This window comes from Lissotriton helveticus, chromosome 4_1, assembly GCF_964261635.1.
Source record: "Lissotriton helveticus chromosome 4_1, aLisHel1.1, whole genome shotgun sequence".
Taxonomy (NCBI): domain Eukaryota; kingdom Metazoa; phylum Chordata; class Amphibia; order Caudata; family Salamandridae; genus Lissotriton; species Lissotriton helveticus.
The window spans coordinates 473,759,157-473,778,407 of NC_136063.1; the positions used below are offsets into that span (position 1 = coordinate 473,759,157).

Genomic DNA, 19,251 nt, shown 5'->3' on the forward strand with positions numbered 1-19,251 from the left:
AGAAACATTTATTTATCACAATTAAATCATGTACTATTTTTTGATTTGAGATTTTTGATCTGTTGTGTCATCTTTAAAAAATGGTAGAAAACATTGCCTACATCAAATAGAATTATGAATAAACAATCTTTTTTCTTTTAGCTTTTTAAAATGCATGATGTAACCGAAAAAAAGTGAACCCATGGAGAAAATAAATACACCAGTCTGTTTTTTTGTATTCAACAAAACCAAATAAACTAAAACAGGATGTTTACAAAAAACATAATAAGTAAATCATGGTGAATTAAACTAATATTAAAAAGATGTAAATGTGTGAAAGCGAATGTCCAAAATACAACTGGCATGAAAAAGGTAAATGTGTCCAGAAAGATAGTCCACAGAGTGAATGGTAATCATACATTGGAGGAAATTAGGTTTTGTGTCTCTTGCTGGTGATGGTGGATGTTTTGCCATCCTCTCCTGCCAGTCGGGATGAATGCACCCTCCTGAGGGTGACTGGTGGATCCACACTTGCACTTCTGTGTCTGTGTCAAGATGTTGTTCCACAGAAAGGGGAAGATGGTGCTGGACAAGTCCTGCACATACGGGTAAAACAACTAGGCAGCACCCCATTCAGGGAGACCAAATTTGAGTTGAAATTTTCCATCTGAATATTGTACTCTATCTGCAACTGCTTCTTCTCCTGGAACTCTGTAAGGACCTGGCCCATCATGTCTTGGGACAGATTAAGGGATCACAAGACATGGCCTATGGCAGCCTGGTTGACAATACACACAGTGGCCTCACTTTACTGGTTCACAGATTCCCTCCCAAGACCCCAACACCAACGATCCTGTGGCCTTGACCTAGTGTGCCTCATCCCACTGGCTCCTGGCTGGACTGGAGGCGGTGGTGGTGTTGGATCAACAGCAGCCAGGACTAGTGGGCACAAGATTAGGGTGATGTTCCTCTGGACACAGGACAGGAATTGGAGGTAACCAACGGGGGAGGTAATGTAATTGCTGGGAGAGAGGTGTAGGTTTGGGCCGAGTGAGACTCACTGTAGCTGTCTGCCCAGGCAGATTAGATGCACCAGCCTGCTCCTTATCATACAGACTTGCAGGAATGAGTTCCTCACTGAAAGCTTGTTCCTGATCTCGAGTGGATGTATCGTCAGTAGCAATGGTCGATGATTGTCCACATACTCTGGGTGCTGGACCTATAAGAAATAAAAATAAAAATTAATTTAATAATTTGGATGATAGAGCAAATGAGTTTGTAGGGAAAAAAGAAGCAATCTAAAATGAATAAGTGAATATGACTTTCAGTAGTTTTATGAAAAATTTATGAAACTGTTTAAATTACAGACAAAGCAACTTTTAAATAGCAGGTACAATGATGTCCTGAATAGGAATAAAATTAGGAAGTATACATAAAATTTAGCAAACATTCAGCACAACACAGTAGAGAGGAGAAATGCAAAATAATCCATTCCAAGGCCTAGCAAGGGAACAATGTAATTTGCGCAACTTTGAATGGTAAATACCAATAGTGATCATATAAACATTGCAAAGTACATTTATTAACAAAGGAACTTATATTCAGCATACATCATAATATACATATGGTTCACTGACACATCAATGCTAAAAATATTCAGTAAATAAATATAGATAACAAAAATATAGACTCCTATACTTAAACAGGAAAATACAAAAATATTGACTAAAAAATATCGATGTAAAAATAGATGTATAAAATATTGACTTTAATATAAATATAAAATAAATATATATATATTAAATAGTAAATATATAATATATTTTTACCAAAATAAAATACATGTAAGATACATTTTAATAAAATTTAACAAATAAACTTAATTACAAAACATAATAATTTATACATATATAATAAACTATTATTTATAATTTATGTTAAAAATTTAAAATAATACAAACAATTAAAATATATATTAAGGGTTTAAAATATCAAAATAAATCTATAATAAATCAAAACATAAAACTATTAAAAGATATTTAAACCTACATTTCACAATACAATCAGAGGAACAGTAGGGAAAGTGTTGGACAGCAAAGGGGTAAAAATAACTATTCCCACTCCAGTGAGTGCAACAGTAGGGAAAGTGTTGGATAGCGGAAGGGTAAAAAATACTATTCCCACTCCACTGAGTACAACAGTAGGATAAGTGTTGGATAGTGAAGGGGTAACATTTAGTATTCCCACACCAGTGAATGCAACAGTAGTTAAAGTGTTGGATAGCGGAGGGGTAAAAATTACTATTCCAACTCCAGTGAGGGCAACAGTAGGATAAGTGTCGGATAGCGGAAGGGTAAAACATTTTATTCCCACTACGGTGAGTGCAACAGTAAGGACTGTGTTGGATAGCAAAGGGGTTAAAATTACTATTCCCAATCCAATGAGTGCAACAGTAGGGAAAGTGTTGGATAGTGGGGGGGTAAAAATTACTATTCCAACCCCAGTGAGTGCGACAGCAGGGAAAGCGTTGGATAGCAGAGCGGTAAACATTGCTATTCCCACTCCACTGAATGCAACAGTAGGATAGGTGTGGGATAGTACAAGGGTGAAAAATGTTATTACCACTCCGGTGAGTGCAACAGTAAAGAAAGTTTTGGATAGCAAAGGGGTTAAAATTACTACTCCCACTCCAATGAGTTCAACATTAGGGAAAGTGTTGGATAGTGGAGGAGTAAAAATTGCTATTCCAACTCCAGTGAGTGCGAGAGTAGTGAAAGTGCTGGATAGAGGAGGGGTACAATTAACTATTGCCACTCCAGTGATGCAACAGTAGGGAAAGTGTTGGATAGAGGAGGGGTAACAATTACTATTCCAACTCCATTGAGTGCAACAGTAGGGAAAGTGTTAGGTAGCAGAGGGGTACATATTTCTGTTCCCACTCCAGTGAGTGCTGCAGTAGGGAAAGTGCTGGATTGCGGAGAGGTAAACATTACTATTCCCACTCCAGTGAGTGCAATATTAGGGATTGTGTGTTGGATAATGGAGAGACAAATATTACATTTCACACTCAAACAGTCCACTTGAAGCACCTATATTCAATCGTCCATTCAAACAAAGGCAACACAGATGCGCCCAATCATGGGGTGGAGCCTCCCCACCAATCCAGCACAAAAACCAGAAAAAAACCTCTAGCCCCCAAAACCCCTTTGAGGGTCTGGGAGGCCAGGTGGAGATGCGTTGCACATCGTCAGCCCAGATAAACCCTCAAATGGTCATCAAGATTCTAAAGAACAGGAGCGGCAGGAAGGGCCGGCTATTGACCTCTTTGTGGAGAACTTGGTACTGCAGCATCTCCAACCGAAGCAGCTATCCAACTACTTCTCCATTGAACCGGCACATAGGGTACCTGGGGGCAAGCCGAAGCAGGGCGCTCCCCCGCCCTATCATTCCTCGAGTATTTAACTTCCGGGACCGCGATGTCATCTTCCAGACGGCACGTACTGGACCGCCCCTGCGACTGGACAATGCCCAGATCACGATCTTCCCTGACTATATGGTGAAGGTTCAGGCTCGTTGGCGCAGTTTTCGTAAAGAAGGCACTCCGTGCCCAATCCATCAAATATTCCATGCTGTTTCCCGCTAAACTACGCGTTGAGTCAGATGGCAAGACTTGGTTCTTCGAGTCCCCCGCTGAGGTGTGGGACTGGCTCGAGGGGTGGCGTCAGCCGGCTGCCACGCAGAACCGTCGCAGAAGATCTGCTGATCTCTCCGGCCCAGAAACGCTACTAGGGAGCCAAGATTTGTACACGGACACTGCTTCCAGAGACCAATGATGCTTTCTATCGTCTGGATCCACTCCATGGGTCGGTTGGAGGGGAGTTTCTGTTGCTCTATGAACCACCGCATGATGCAGCGCTTTTTTACCCAGGACCGGCCACATACTGACTGTTTGGTATTTACTCCGGTTCTCCACGCACTTTCCTTCAAGGTCTCGATACTGGGATCAGTCCGGTCCTAGTTTCATTGTGGGACTATGGGACTGGCATGGCAATTAACTTTGTCCTCATTGCATTGGTCTTCTTCCTTTTGTACTCTCCGGACGGGACCTCTTCAGAGGCTCGCTCCTTTTCAACTGTCAATCCGGATCGCTGTCCAGGGACCAGCCTGATAAGACTGCGACCTCCTACTCCAGGTTGGATTGGGTTCATTGACTGGTGCCCCCCCTGGTCTACTTGAATCCTTTTTGTTGGCCCAGATACCATGGAGCATCCTGCTTGTTTCAATGTTTCTTATACAATGTAAATACTACTGTTAATGTAACTTGTTCTAAAGAAGCACTAGGCTAGACGATCCTGTTTACTTACAGCGAGGGCATCCTTGGCTCGCCACACACCCCATCAATGTTCGGGATGGCGAAAGGCACTCTGCCTAGTTGGGGAGTGGATAGTTTCAAGTCCGCGGGCAGGGGGGCAGGGAGGGGGGTTGGATTGGGCGGGGAGGGGGTTCTAGGGTGTTCCGTTTTTATTTTTTTCCATCTTCAATGGCCTTTTTTTCTTTTCTTTGATGTTTGCCGATTTTGCAGAGTCCTCCTTGCAAATGAGTATCGTAGTCTCTTTTGTGCTTTCAGCAGAGTCTTTTCCTGTCACAATGCACTTCTCCTTCAGGGTCCAAATGTGGCGTGCTGGCCGCCTTGGGAACCAACTTGTCCCCGAGAGCACTGTAGACCTCCTGATTCGATATCCCCTCTTGTCCCAATAGGCCGGGGGCCCGAATGGCCCTTCATCCATTCCTCCGTCCCCAGATCCCACATTAGCCACCACTATGCCGCAGCCCATCTCTAGAACTCTAACGATTCTATCATGGAATGTTAACGGGTTAGGGCACAAAATTAAACGGGGCATAGTCCTTCAATACTTGTGGCGCCACTCTCCTGACATCGTCTTGTTGCAGGAGACACATTTGGTGGGCAACACTTGTCATGCTCTTCAGCGAGGCGGCTACAAACTGCTGGTGCATGCGGGATTCACCTCCAGATCCCGCGGCACGGGGATCCTTGTTAAAAAGAACCTTGCACTCACTCCAACGAAGACTTGGGCTGACCCTCTGGGCCGCTTTGCACTAGTAGAGGCCTCTTGGGAGAGACATCCCCTAAACATTATCTCCGCGTACCTTCCACCGACCCTAGTCAGCGACTCCCTCAAGGAATTAGGCGGCGACTGCTAGGCCTCTCCACTGGCACACTCCTGATCGGGGGGGACTTCAACATGACGATGTGTGATTACTTGGACCGCCGACCTAAGCGTAGCTCTCATCGGCAGAGCTCAGACCTGTCTGACTTCGCGCACGCGATGGGACTTGAAGACATTTGGCGGCACCACTATCCAGACACACCCTACTTCACACACTATTCTAACGCACACAACAGCATGTCCCGAATTGACTATTTATTCTGCCCCACCACGGACATTGGTTGCTTCATCCGCCCGAAAGGTCTTCCCCGCGGCATCTCTGATCACTCACCCCTCAGTGTGGACCTGACATATCACCGCGAATTTGTACGCGGTCCCATTATTATTAACCCCTGGCTCATGCAGGTCCCGGATATCAAAGACGGCCTGGTTGAGCGAACTGAACTCTATTTCACGGAGAACTTCAGTTCAGTGGAGTCCGCTGTCACGCTCTGGGAGGCATACCTAGCGGTGGTCAAGGGTCAGGCACTGGCGCTTAAGATGGGGTACTTACGTAAACATAACAAACAGATTCTTCAGGCCGAATCCGACCTCCTTAGCCTTGAAACGTCCCACAATGCTGCCCCATCGGCGGACACAGCTCGACGTCTCCAAGCCCAGCAAATGGCCTACAAAGCGTTGGCACAGGAAAAGGCGCAAGCTCGTTTGCTTCACACGCGCCACCGCGTGTACGAGTTTGGTGACAGCGTGGGTAAGATGCTGCCATGGCTGGAGCGGCGAGACCAGGGGTCTAGATGGGTGTCATCCATAATACGACCGGATGGGTCCACGGTTGTGGACCCGCAAGACATAGCAGAGGCATTCGCCGACCATCTGGAACGCATTTACACCGCGTGTGTATGCTACACTTCAGAGGAGTCCAGACAACTTCTGGGTGAGATGCACCTACCTACCATCTCAGATATGGACAGGGAGACCCTGGATGCCGACATCACAGCGGAGGAGCCCACTACGGCGCTCTTTGCCGTTAATGCCGGTAAAGCTATGGGTCCCAACGGGGTCCCCATAGAATTCCTGAAGGCCATGGTCCCGGGAATTGTCCCCCACCTCAAAAACATGTGTGAAGAAAGCCGAGATTGTATTACCCTACCACTCGATCAACGACTAGCATCCATCGCAGTCATTCTCAAGGCTAATAAACTGCCCACTGACTGCGGCTTTTACAGACCGATTTCCCTGATTAGTGCGGAGGCAAAGGTCCTGGCTAAGCTCCTGGCAAACCGCCTCCTTCTAGTGCTTCCTTCTCTCATACACGACGACCAGTCCGGTTTCCTCCCAGGCCGTAACACGGCACTAAATCTACGGAGGGTTAATAACGTTCTGAGTAGACAATCTATCATACAACAAGACGCCACCATTCTATCCCTTGATGCCACGATGGCGTTCGACTCGATCGAAAGGCCCTACCTCTTCGAGGTCTTGCTTCGCTTTGGCTTCGGGCCCAACTTTATTGGCTGGGTGCGGCACCTGTATATAGATCTGCTGGGCCAAGTCCGGGTCAACAACCACACGTCACGCCAGTTTCGCCTCCACAGGGGCACCCGACAGGGATGCCCCCTGTCCCCCCTGTTGTTCGCCCTAACCCTTGAACCTCTCGCCCACTGGGTCCGAACAGACGTCTCCATCAGAGGCCTCCAGTGGAATGACGATATAACGGACAAGATTTCCCTCTATGCCGACGACATCCTGTTATATGTAGCTTAACCCGATCCTCTATTGATAGTTTATTCCATATTCTTACCAACTTCGGGAAATACTCGGGCAATTCGATCAACTGGACTAAATCAACATTGTACATGCTCCATGGCCCCCCGCCTCGTCTGCCTCGGGGTTCACCATTGCAGTGGCTGCAGATGGATTTAAGTACCTTGGTATTTTCGTCACGTCGGACCCCAAGGTGTTCCATGATCGCAACCTGTTGGGTCCACTGCGCAGACTGCATAGTGACGTGACACACTGGCGTTCCCTCCCACTCTCCCTCCCTGGCAGAGCGGCCTTGTTTAAAATGCTGGCGCTGCTGCGTTTCCTGTACGCTCTGCAGAACTGTCCCTTTGCTATCCCGGACTCCTATTTTAGCACCGTGGAAAGTGAAATTCGCCTTCTGTTATGGGACGGCGGGGCAGCCCGTATTGCCCTTCACAAACTCTTTCAAGGCTGGTACGACGGTGGCATTGCATTACCTAATCTCCGCCTTTACTATTGGGCGTCTCAACTAGTGGCCGTCAATCACTGGATCCATGGTTCACCCCTGGATCCGGCCTTCCTCCTTGATAGATGCCAGACCGAACGGGAGGGATACCTGGGGGCCCTTTACAGTAAACCAATCAGAAATAGATATGTTGGACCCATGGCACACACGGTCGCAATATGGCACAGGGCCAACAAGAGTTTGGGGTGGTCAGATAAACTCACTAAGGCGACACCTCTATGGTAGTCGCAACGCTTGGGTTCCCTCTGCCATCTTCAGGGATTCGACAAATGGGACATGTTGGGGATTTCGACAGTGGTAGATCTTGTGAATACGGGTACGCTATCGACATTTACAGACCTTCAGACTAAATATTCCCTTGCACTGTCAGAAACCTTCCGCTATCTGCAAATCAAGCACGCCATCCTTGCCGCCATCCCAGACCTTACATCCCTCCCTGAAATCTCCCCCTTGGAGGACAGACTACTATCAGAACCCCTCCCTGCGAAAGCCATCTCCTACACTTACCGCAAGCTATGTAACAATCTCCCCGACCCCTTCCAGACCCTGCAAAACAATTGGGAGGGAGACCTGGGTCCCCTAGTTGATGAGGAATGGCGGGTGACCCTAATGTCCCCCAGAGTTCCCTGAGTAAGCCACTCCTACCGATGCCAAAGGAATGTGTTCTTAATATATGGGGGGCCACAGACCTGACTGAACTGGAATTACAGTGGGCGGCGTTGGGTTTTCTACTAGCTAAACGCTCCATTGTGATGCGATGGGGTTCCCCAGAAAAGCCGCTGGTGGTGGGCTGGATGGCTGAGATGGACTGTTGCATGATTACTGAAAAAACGGTTTACAAACTAAGAGGCTGTCCCAAGAAATGGGACAAGAAATTGGGACATTGGAACAAATATCGGGGTGAACTCTGCGAATCTCCGACAACTGAGCTAGCCATGGCCCAAGCTGGACCCGTAGGACGAATTGTACACTAATGTAATTTTTGCTTGATTTGTACCTTGATTCAATTGTATTGCACTGATTCTGATTGATTCCATGACTCTGTTTTTCTTTTAATAAAATCTTATGTTGAAGAAAAAAAAAGAATAAAGTTCAAAATTGCCGGGTATACCCTTTTGCACTCTCATATTATTAAAGTGCTATGTGCCAGAATGTAAAAAAAAAAATAATAAAAATTCTAAAGAACATGAAAAATGACAGGGCCCCTGAGCCAAATGGGATACCTGCACCGGTTTTCAAAAAGGCCCCTGATTTTTGAGCAACCGTCCTCACTCCTCTTTACAACTACTTTTTTATGACAGCAAAACCCCTGATTCCTGGAGGGGCTCCATACTAGTCCCAATCTTTAAAAAAGGGGATCGATTAAAGCCATCAAACTATAGGCTCATCGCTCTGCTCGACCTTTAAACCAAGGCCTGTGCCCGCCTCTTATTGGAGAACCTGGAGACTTGGGCCAAAGAAAAAAGGATTGTTTCCTCTTAACAAACCGGTTTCAGACCACCGTCATTGACAATGGATAACATACTGGGGGTAGCGCACCGACTGAAGCAGCAAAAAATAAAAATCCACCACTCTTTTGCTGCTTTATCAACTACAGAAAAGCCTTTGACAAAGTGGTATGAAAATTAGAAAACTGGGGCATCCTGCCAAACCTACTGAGGGCTATTAGATCACTATATGAAGACACCTGGGTGAGGGTCAAAACCAGCTCTGGCAGTGTCCCCCAAAATAACAACGAACAATGGGCTGAAACAAGGATGTGTGCTGGCCCCCATCCTCTTTAATCTGCACACAGCAGACTTGGGGGATGCCCTAAAAGGAGCCAGCCTAGTAGCACCAAGACTAGGCAGCATGCGGCTGCTGGTCCTACAATATGCCAATGACACTGCTATAATGGACCACACGGGGGTAGGCCAACAGAGAGCCCAAATCACACTGAATCAGTTCAACAATGACAATAACCTTACCAGGGAAAAACAAAGGTCGTCATTTTTGGGTGCTACCACCTGAAAAAGAGAGCGCAGTGGCTAATGGGAAATCTGCAAATCAGTACAGTGGCATCCTACAACTATCTAGGAGTTTGGCTCATGGAACGAGCCAAGGCAAACGTCCACTTGAAACAGCAGTCTTCCAAGGCCAAAAAGGTCATATTCCTCTTAAAGCAATTGAGTATACATCTGATCAGCCCCACCCCCGACCAATACTGACTGCCCTAAAAGCAAAATTGTTGCCAGCCATTAGTTATGGCGACCTGGCCTTCCCAGGGTCACAGGATGCCATTCTCATCTCAGCCCAAGCCAACGTGGATAACTCAGTCTCCCTCATCCCAAGGATGGCAAGGAAGTCAAGGCTAAGACTGGAGCTTGGCCTGGCAAGGCCAGACCTGATGTGCCAAGGGGAGATTATAAAACTATACTTAAGGATTCTAAGGGCCCCAAAAAATTCCTTAAGAAAACAACTGAGAGTTATCTTTGAGGGGCCAAGCTCGGCATGGCACATAAGTCTTGGCAAAGCGCTCAGCACATTAATCATCGATGAAGAGAGCATACCATTGACGGAAATTCCACTAAACGCCTGGAAAAAAGCCATAAATAGACAAGTCGACGAAACATCATTTGACCTGGATCTTAAATCTCTCCACTCTAGCCACCACTTAGACTCACTGATTAGCTCCTATAGGCACAACCCTACCTAAATGAGTCCCCGAGACTACAAGCCCGAATCAAAATTCTTTTCATGAGACTATGCACAGTAGGAATCACCAACTTCAACCCTGCATGGGCTCACAAGGGAGAATCCACAAAATGCAGACTGTGCACCTACATGAAGGAATCTTGTTTACATCACCTATGCTGCTGCCCAGCCCTTGGGAACGAACGCCGACGACTGCTTCACCCAACTTGTATCACCAAGGGAACTAAGACATGTAGCGAAGCCTCATTCTTGTGCTTTTCTTAAACAACCATGATGGCAAGACTGGGGACATGTACTCATCAGATTAGGATTGCTTCAAAGGCTGCAAATGAATACAATCAAACCATGGTGTCCAGCACCGTACAATAAGGGGGACAAAGCAGCTTGGCCCCAAACAAGCACAGAGCCCTGCACCCTCTTACCCGGTCTCCTGAGACTGCACCATATTATGGTTCTCAAAGGAAGGGCCAGGGAGATTGGCCTACAGATTGATGAAGTAGAAAATTACCAAGGTCCACTCAGGTGCCTCAGAAACTTTTGCGCAAGGGCACATAACAATGACCACCGGTGCTGGCTGATCGAGTGGGTACCGCAGTGAGGGGGGCGATACATCAACCACATTTTATCTGAAGCTCCTATACTTTTACTGTGACCATTGTTTTACCTGCTCGTTTTTTAAGCTTTTTTTTTAATGATTTTAATTAATTGTACAGTTAATAAATACATTCAATTCAAATTAATTCACACTCAGTAAAAAAAAAATTACAATTTAAAAAAAATCATAAAACGAAATAAACAATATACAAAAAATCAAAAATCAAATATATTAAATATATAAAGAGAAAACATATTAGAATATTATTCACATATAACAAAAACCTACAAATATTATATACAATAATAAATACATTTAAAAAAATGTTTTTTAAACTGGAAAATAATGACAAACAAAAACGTTAGTTAATACATAATGTATTTATTTTATTTCATACCTTATAACACCACACCAAGAACAAAACCCTTCAACATTTTAGATTAAGATTACTTCATAACTAACATAATTAATAATCAATAAAATTAATATTATCAATAAAAAAACTAAGAAACATTAATTGACTGCACACACTTTAACACTGTATTATCCACAACACACACCTAAATAAAACTATAATATAATAAAATACAAGTAAAGCTTATTTTTAAATTAAAAACTATTCCTATTAACAACTAATAATAAAGTAATTACAATGTATTTAATACCCACAGTTTACCCCTTTAAAAGTAAAATCAACACACAAAAATAAACAATTACCCTAAATTAATATTAAATAATTAACATTAATTAACAACTATGGGCCTGATTATGATGCGGTTAGGAAATCATTCCGTCCGAATCAGTTTGAAAATGGTTTCAAACCCACTCGGATCGGGAGAGTCTGACCGACCGAGTACGATGCATCCGGATGCTTCCAGATACAATTTGGTTGGACTCCCATTGATTTCAATAGGAGGTTATGTTCTTAACTGCATCGTAATAGGGCCCTCAGTTGGGGCGCCACATTCCCGATCCGATTCCGAAGGAGCAAATGCTGTTAGGAGGTCTTCCTAACCGCATCATAATCGGGCCCAAGGTGGAAATGCTTTCCTAACCGCATCGTAATCAGGCCGTATGTATTAATTAAACACAAATTACTTCACATTCTTTACTCCTATAAACACCACAACATGCACTAAAACTAATTACTCAATTGCCATAGTAACATTTTAATTAGTTTAATTAATATCAAATACAACAAAATTAACAATAAAAATAAAGGAACTTCTTAACATCATTTACCCCTATAAACCCGAAAGCACACTCCTAAAATTAATTACACAAATACCATAATTAATTACCAATTAATTCTTTAAAATGAACTAACAACCAAATTATAAATTCATCAATTAAAAATAAATTACTTCCCACCCTTTACACCAATAAACACCACAACACACACCTAAAATTAAGTACACAATTACCATCCATAATTAATTACCAATTAATTAAAATTAATTAACTACCAATTATTAATTAATAATAAATTACTTTACACATTGAAAACGAAAAAATCCCAATGAAACAAATATTAATAAAGAAAAAAGAATCAATTAATATAATATAATTATATTACTTCCCACCCTATTCCCCTATCAATCCACAACCCGCAAAATGCAAAATTCATATAAAAAAGAAACGAATAACTATTAAAAATTAACAAATATATTAAAAATACTAACAATTCTTATTAAAAAATGCATCACATACATATAAAATTGAAATTCGCCTTCTGTTATGGGACGGCGGGGTAGCCCGTATTGCCCTTCACAAACTCTTTCAAGGCTGGTACGACGGTGGCATTGCATTACCTAATCTCCGCCTTTACTATTGGGCGTCTCAACTAGTGGCCGTCAATCACTGGATCCATGGTTCACCCCTGGATCCGGCCTTCCTCCTTGATAGATGCCAGACCGAAAGGGAGGGATACCTGGGGGCCCTTTACAGTAAACCAATCAGAAATAGATATGTTGGACCCATGGCACACACGGTCGCAATATGGCACAGGGCCAACAAGAGTTTGGGGTGGTCAGATAAACTCACTAAGGCGACACCTCTATGGTCGTCGCAACGCTTGGGTTCCCTCTGCCATCTTCAGGGATTCGACAAATGGGACATGTTGGGGATTTCGACAGTGGTAGATCTTGTGAATACGGGTACGCTATTGACATTTACAGACCTTCAGACTAAATATTCCCTTTCACTGTCAGAAACCTTCCGCTATCTGCAAATCAAGCACGCCATCCTTGCCGCCATCCCAGACCTTACATCCCTCCCTGAAATCTCCCCCTTGGAGGACAGACTACTATCAGAACCCCTCCCTGCGAAAGCCATCTCCTACACTTACCGCAAGCTATGTAACAATCTCCCCGACCCCTTCCAGACCCTGCAAAACAATTGGGAGGGAGACCTGGGTCCCCTAGTTGATGAGGAATGGCGGGCGACCCTAATGTCCCCCAGAGTTCCCTGGGTAAGCCACTCCTACCGATGCCAAAGGAATGTGTTCTTAATATATGGGGGGCCACAGACCTGACTGAACTGGAATTACAGTGGGCGGCGTTGGGTTTTCTACTAGCTAAACGCTCCATTGTGATGTGATGGGGTTCCCCAGAAAAGCCGCTGGTGGTGGGCTGGATGGCTGAGATGGACCGTTGCATGATTACTGAAAAAACGGTTTACAAACTAAGAGGCTGTCCCAAGAAATGGGACAAGAAATGGGGACATTGGAACAAATATCGGGGTGAACTCTGCGAATCTCCGACAACTGAGCTAGCCATGGCCCAAGCTGGACCAGTAGGACGAATTGTACACTAATGTAATTTTTGCTTGATTTGTACCTTGATTCAATTGTATTGCACTGATTCTGATTGATTCCATGACTCTGTTTTTCTTTTAATAAAATCCTATGTTGAAGAAAAAAAAAAGAATAAAGTTCAAAATTGCCGGGTATACCCTTCTGCACTCTCATATTATTAAAGTGCTATGTGCCAGAATGTAAAAAAAAAAATAATAAAAATTCTAAAGAACATGAAAAATGACAGGGCCCCTGAGCCAAATGGGATACCTGCACCGGTTTTCAAAAAGGCCCCGTATTTTTGAGCAACCGTCCTCACTCCTCTTTACAACTACTTTTTTATGACAGCAAAACCCCTGATTCCTGGAGGGGCTCCATACTAGTCCCAATCTTTAAAAAAGGGGATCGATTAAAGCCATCAAACTATAGGCTCATAGCTCTGCTCGACCTTGAAACCAAGGCCTGTGCCCGCCTCTTAGTGAAGAACCTGGAGACTTGGGCCAAAGAAAAAAGGATTGTTTCCTCTTAACAAACCGGTTTCAGACCACCGTCATTGACAATGGATAACATACTGGGGGTAGCGCACCGACTGAAGCAGGAAAAAATAAAAATCCACCACTCTTTTGCTGCTTTATCAACTACGTCATTGTTTAAAAACAAGTATTGTTTACGTTGCAATTTGAAATGTTTGAAATGTTGTTTGAATTGTTTTTCATTGAATGATACAATTGTTTTTCACTGAATGACAGTAATATTTTCTGTTAAAGTTTGTGTTTAGACCTCGCATCTGTTTAACCAAAAAAACATTGTGAAATGGTTGAATAAATCATGGAAGCTTGATGATTAGTCATAAGCTTCTGATTCGCTGTGTAATAAAAAAACAGCTTTAAACCCGAGACCAGGCACATTGCATTTTTCATAACATATATAGTCCAGCCTGGCCCCGTAGGACAAAACCCCTCATTTGATACTGCTTTATCAACTACAGCAAAGCCTTTGACAAAGTGGTATGAAAATTAGAAAACTGGGGCATCCTGCCAAACCTACTGAGGGCTATTAGATCACTATATGAAGACACCTGGGTGAGGGTCAAAACCAGCTCTGGCAGTGTCCCCCAAAATAACAACGAACAATGGGCTGAAACAAGGATGTGTGCTGGCCCCCATCCTCTTTAATCTGTACACAGCAGACTCGGGGGATGCCCTAAAAGGAGCCAGCCTAGTAGCACCAAGACTAGGCAGCATGCGGCTGCTGGTCCTACAATATGCCAATGACACTGCTATAATGGACCACACGGGGGTAGGCCAACAGAGAGCCCAAATCACACTGAATCAGTTCAACAATGACAATAACCTTACCAGGGAAAAACAAAGGTCGTCATTTTTGGGAGCTACCACCTGAAAAAGAAAGCGCAGTGGCTAATGGGAAATCTGCAAATCAGTACAGTGGCATCCTACAACTATCTAGGAGTTTGGCTCATGGAACGAGCCAAGGCAAACGTCCACTTGAAACAGCAGTCTTCCAAGGCCAAAAAGGTCATATTCCTCTTAAAGCAATTGAGTATACATCTGATCAGCCCCACCCCCGACCAATACTGAGTGCCCTAAAAGCAAAATTGTTGCCAGCCATTAGTTATGGCGACCTGGCCTTCCCGGGGTCACAGGATGCCATTCTCATCTCAGCCCAAGCCAACGTGGATAACTCAGTCTCCCTCATCCCAAGGATGGCAAGGAAGTCAAGGCTAAGACTGGAGCTTGGCCTGGCAAGGCCAGACCTGATGTGCCAAGGGGAGATTATAAAACTATACTTAAGGATTCTAAGGGCCCCAAAAAATTCCTTAAGAAAACAACTGAGAGTTATCTTTGAGGGGCCAAGCTCGGCATGGCACATTAGTCTTGGCAAAGCGCTCAGCACATTAAACATCGATGAAGAGAGCATACCATTGACGGAAATTCCACTAAACGCCTGGAAAAAAGCCATAAATAGACAAGTTGACGAAACATCATTTGACCTGGATCTTAAATCTCTCCACTCTAGCCACCACTTAGACCCACTGATTAGCTCCTATAGGCACAACCCTACCTAAATGAGTCCCTGAGACTACAAGCCCGAATCAAAATTCTTTTCATGAGACTATGCACAGTAGGAATCACCAACTTCAACCCTGCATGGGCTCACAAGGGAGAATCCACAAAATGCAGACTGTGCACCTACATGAAGGAATCCTGGTTACATCACCTATGCTGCTGCCCAGCCCTTGGGAACGAACGCCGACGACTGCTTCACCCAACTTGTATCACCAAGGGAACTAAGACATGTAGCGAAGCCTCATTTTTGTGCTTTTCTTAAACAACCATGATGGCAAGACTGGGGACATGTACTCATCAGATTAGGATTGCTTCAAAGGCTGCCAATGAATACAATCAAACCATGGTGTCCAGCACCGTACAATAAGGGGGACAAAGTAGCTTGGCCCCAAACAAGCACAGAGCCCTGCACCCTCTTACCCGGTCTCCTGAGACTGCACCATATTATGGTTCTCAAAGAAAGGGCCAGGGAGATTGGCCTACAGATTGATGAAGTAGAAAATTACCAAGGTCCACTCAGGTGCCTCAGAAACTTTTGCGCAAGGGCACATAACAATGACCACCGGTGCTGGCTGATCGAGTGGGTGCCGCAGTGAGGGGGGCGATACATCAACCACATTTTATCTGAAGCTCCTATACTTTTACTGTGACCATTGTTTTACCTGCTCGTTTTTTAAGCTTTTTTTTGTAATGATTTTAATTAATTGTACAGTTAATAAATACATTCAATTCAAATTAATTCACACTCAGTTATAAAAAAAATTACAATTTTAAAAAATCATAAAACGAAATAAACAATATACAAAAAACTCAAAAATCAAATATATTAAATATATAAAGAGAATACATATTAGAATATTATTCACGTATAACAAAAACCTACAAATATTATATAAAATAATAAATACATTTAAAAAAAAAATTTAAACTGGAAAATAATGACAAACAAAAACGTTAGTTAATACATAATGTATTTATTTTATTTCATACCCTATAACACCACACCAAGAACAAAACCCTTCAACATTTTAGATTAAGATTACTTCATAACTAACATAATTAATAATCAATAAAATTAATATTATCAATAAAAAAACTAAGAAACATTAATTGACTGCACACACTTTAACACTGTATTATCCACAACACACACCTAAATAAAACTATAAAATAATAAAATACAAGTAAAGCTTATTTTTAAATTAAAAACTATTCCTATTAACAACTAATAATAAAGTATTTACAATGTATTTAATACCCACAGTTTACCCCTTTAAAAGTAAAATCAACACACAAAAATAAAGAATTACCCTAAATTAATATTAAATAATTAACATTAATTAACAACTATGGGCCTGATTATGATGCGGTTAGGAAATCATCCCGTCCGAATCAGTTTGAAAATGGTTTCAAACCCACTCGGATCGGGAGAGTCTGACCGACCGAGTACGATGCATCCGGATGCTTCCAGATACAATTTGGTTGGACTCCCATTGATTTCAATAGGAGGTTATGTTCTTAACTGCATCGTAATAGGGCCCTCAGTTGGGGCGCCACATTCCCGATCCGATTCCGAAGGAGCAAATGCTGTTAGGAGGTCTTCCTAACCGCATCATAATCGGGCCCAAGGTGGAAATGCTTTCCTAACCGCATCGTAATCAGGCCGTATGTATTAATTAAACACAAATTACTTCACATTCTTTACTCCTATAAACACCACAACATGCACTAAAAGTAATTACTCAATTGCCATAGTAACATTTTAATTAGTTTAATTAATATCAAATACAACAAAATTAACAATAAAAATAAAGGAACTTCTTAACATCATTTACCCCTATAAACCCGAAAGCACACTCCTAAAATTAATTACACAAATACCATAATTAATTACCAATTAATTCTTTAAAATGAACTAACAACCAAATTATAAATTCATCAATTAAAAATAAATTACTTCCCACCCTTTACACCAATAAACACCACAACACACACCTAAAATTAAGTACACAATTACCATCCATAATTAATTACCAATTAATTCAAATTAATTAACTACCAATTATTAATTAATAATAAATTACTTTACACATTGAAAACGATAAAATCCCAATGAAACAAATATTAATAAAGAAAAAAGAATCAATTAATATAATATAATTATATTACTTCCCACCCTATTCCCCTATCAATCCACAACCCGCAAAATTCATATAAAAAAGAAACGAATAACTATTAAAAATTAACAAATATATTAAAAATACTAACAATTCTTATTAAAAAATGCATCACATACATATAAAATTGAAATTCGCCTTCTGTTATGGGACGGCGGGGTAGCCCGTATTGCCCTTCACAAACTCTTTCAAGGCTGGTACGACGGTGGCATTGCATTACCTAATCTCCGCCTTTACTATTGGGCGTCTCAACTAGTGGCCGTCAATCACTGGATCCATGGTTCACCCCTGGATCCGGCCTTCCTCCTTGATAGATGCCAGACCGAAAGGGAGGGATACCTGGGGGCCCTTTACAGTAAACCAATCAGAAATAGATATGTTGGACCCATGGCACACACGGTCGCAATATGGCACAGGGCCAACAAGAGTTTGGGGTGGTCAGATAAACTCACTAAGGCGACACCTCTATGGTCGTCGCAACGCTTGGGTTCCCTCTGCCATCTTCAGGGATTCGACAAATGGGACATGTTGGGGATTTCGACAGTGGTAGATCTTGTGAATACGGGTACGCTATTGACATTTACAGACCTTCAGACTAAATATTCCCTTGCACTGTCAGAAACCTTCCGCTATCTGCAAATCAAGCACGCCATCCTTGCCGCCATCCCAGACCTTACATCCCTCCCTGAAATCTCCCCCTTGGAGGACAGACTACTATCAGAACCCCTCCCTGCGAAAGCCATCTCCTACACTTACCGCAAGCTATGTAACAATCTCCCCGACCCCTTCCAGACCCTGCAAAACAATTGGGAGGGAGACCTGGGTCCCCTAGTTGATGAGGAATGGCGGGCGACCCTAATGTCCCCCAGAGTTCCCTGGGTAAGCCACTCCTACCGATGCCAAAGGAATGTGTTCTTAATATATGGGGGGCCACAGACCTGACTGAACTGGAATTACAGTGGGCGGCGTTGGGTTTTCTACTAGCTAAACGCTCCATTGTGATGTGATGGGGTTCCCCAGAAAAGCCGCTGGTGGTGGGCTGGATGGCTGAGATGGACCGTTGCATGATTACTGAAAAAACGGTTTACAAACTAAGAGGCTGTCCCAAGAAATGGGACAAGAAATGGGGACATTGGAACAAATATCGGGGTGAACTCTGCGAATCTCCGACAACTGAGCTAGCCATGGCCCAAGCTGGACCAGTAGGACGAATTGTACACTAATGTAGTTTTTGCTTGATTTGTACCTTGATTCAATTGTATTGCACTGATTCTGATTGATTCCATGACTCTGTTTTTCTTTTAATAAAATCTTATGTTGAAGAAAAAAAAAAAGAATAAAGTTCAAAATTGCCGGGTATACCCTTCTGCACTCTCATATTATTAAAGTGCTATGTGCCAGAATGTAAAAAAAAAAATAATAAAAATTCTAAAGAACATGAAAAATGACAGGGCCCCTGAGCCAAAT

At 43.1% G+C, this 19,251-nt stretch overlaps 1 long non-coding RNA gene across 1 annotated transcript in view; it reads right to left on the reverse strand.

Annotated features, from left to right (window-relative positions):
* Positions 1–283: 283 nt before the first annotated feature.
* LOC144827195 (uncharacterized) overlaps positions 284–19,251 on the reverse strand; it is a 151,677-nt gene continuing 132,709 nt past the window's right edge. Inside the window, exon 3 of the long non-coding RNA XR_013610072.1 lies at positions 284–1,198. This is a non-coding gene — a long non-coding RNA (uncharacterized LOC144827195). The remainder of the gene's footprint in view (positions 1,199–19,251) is intronic.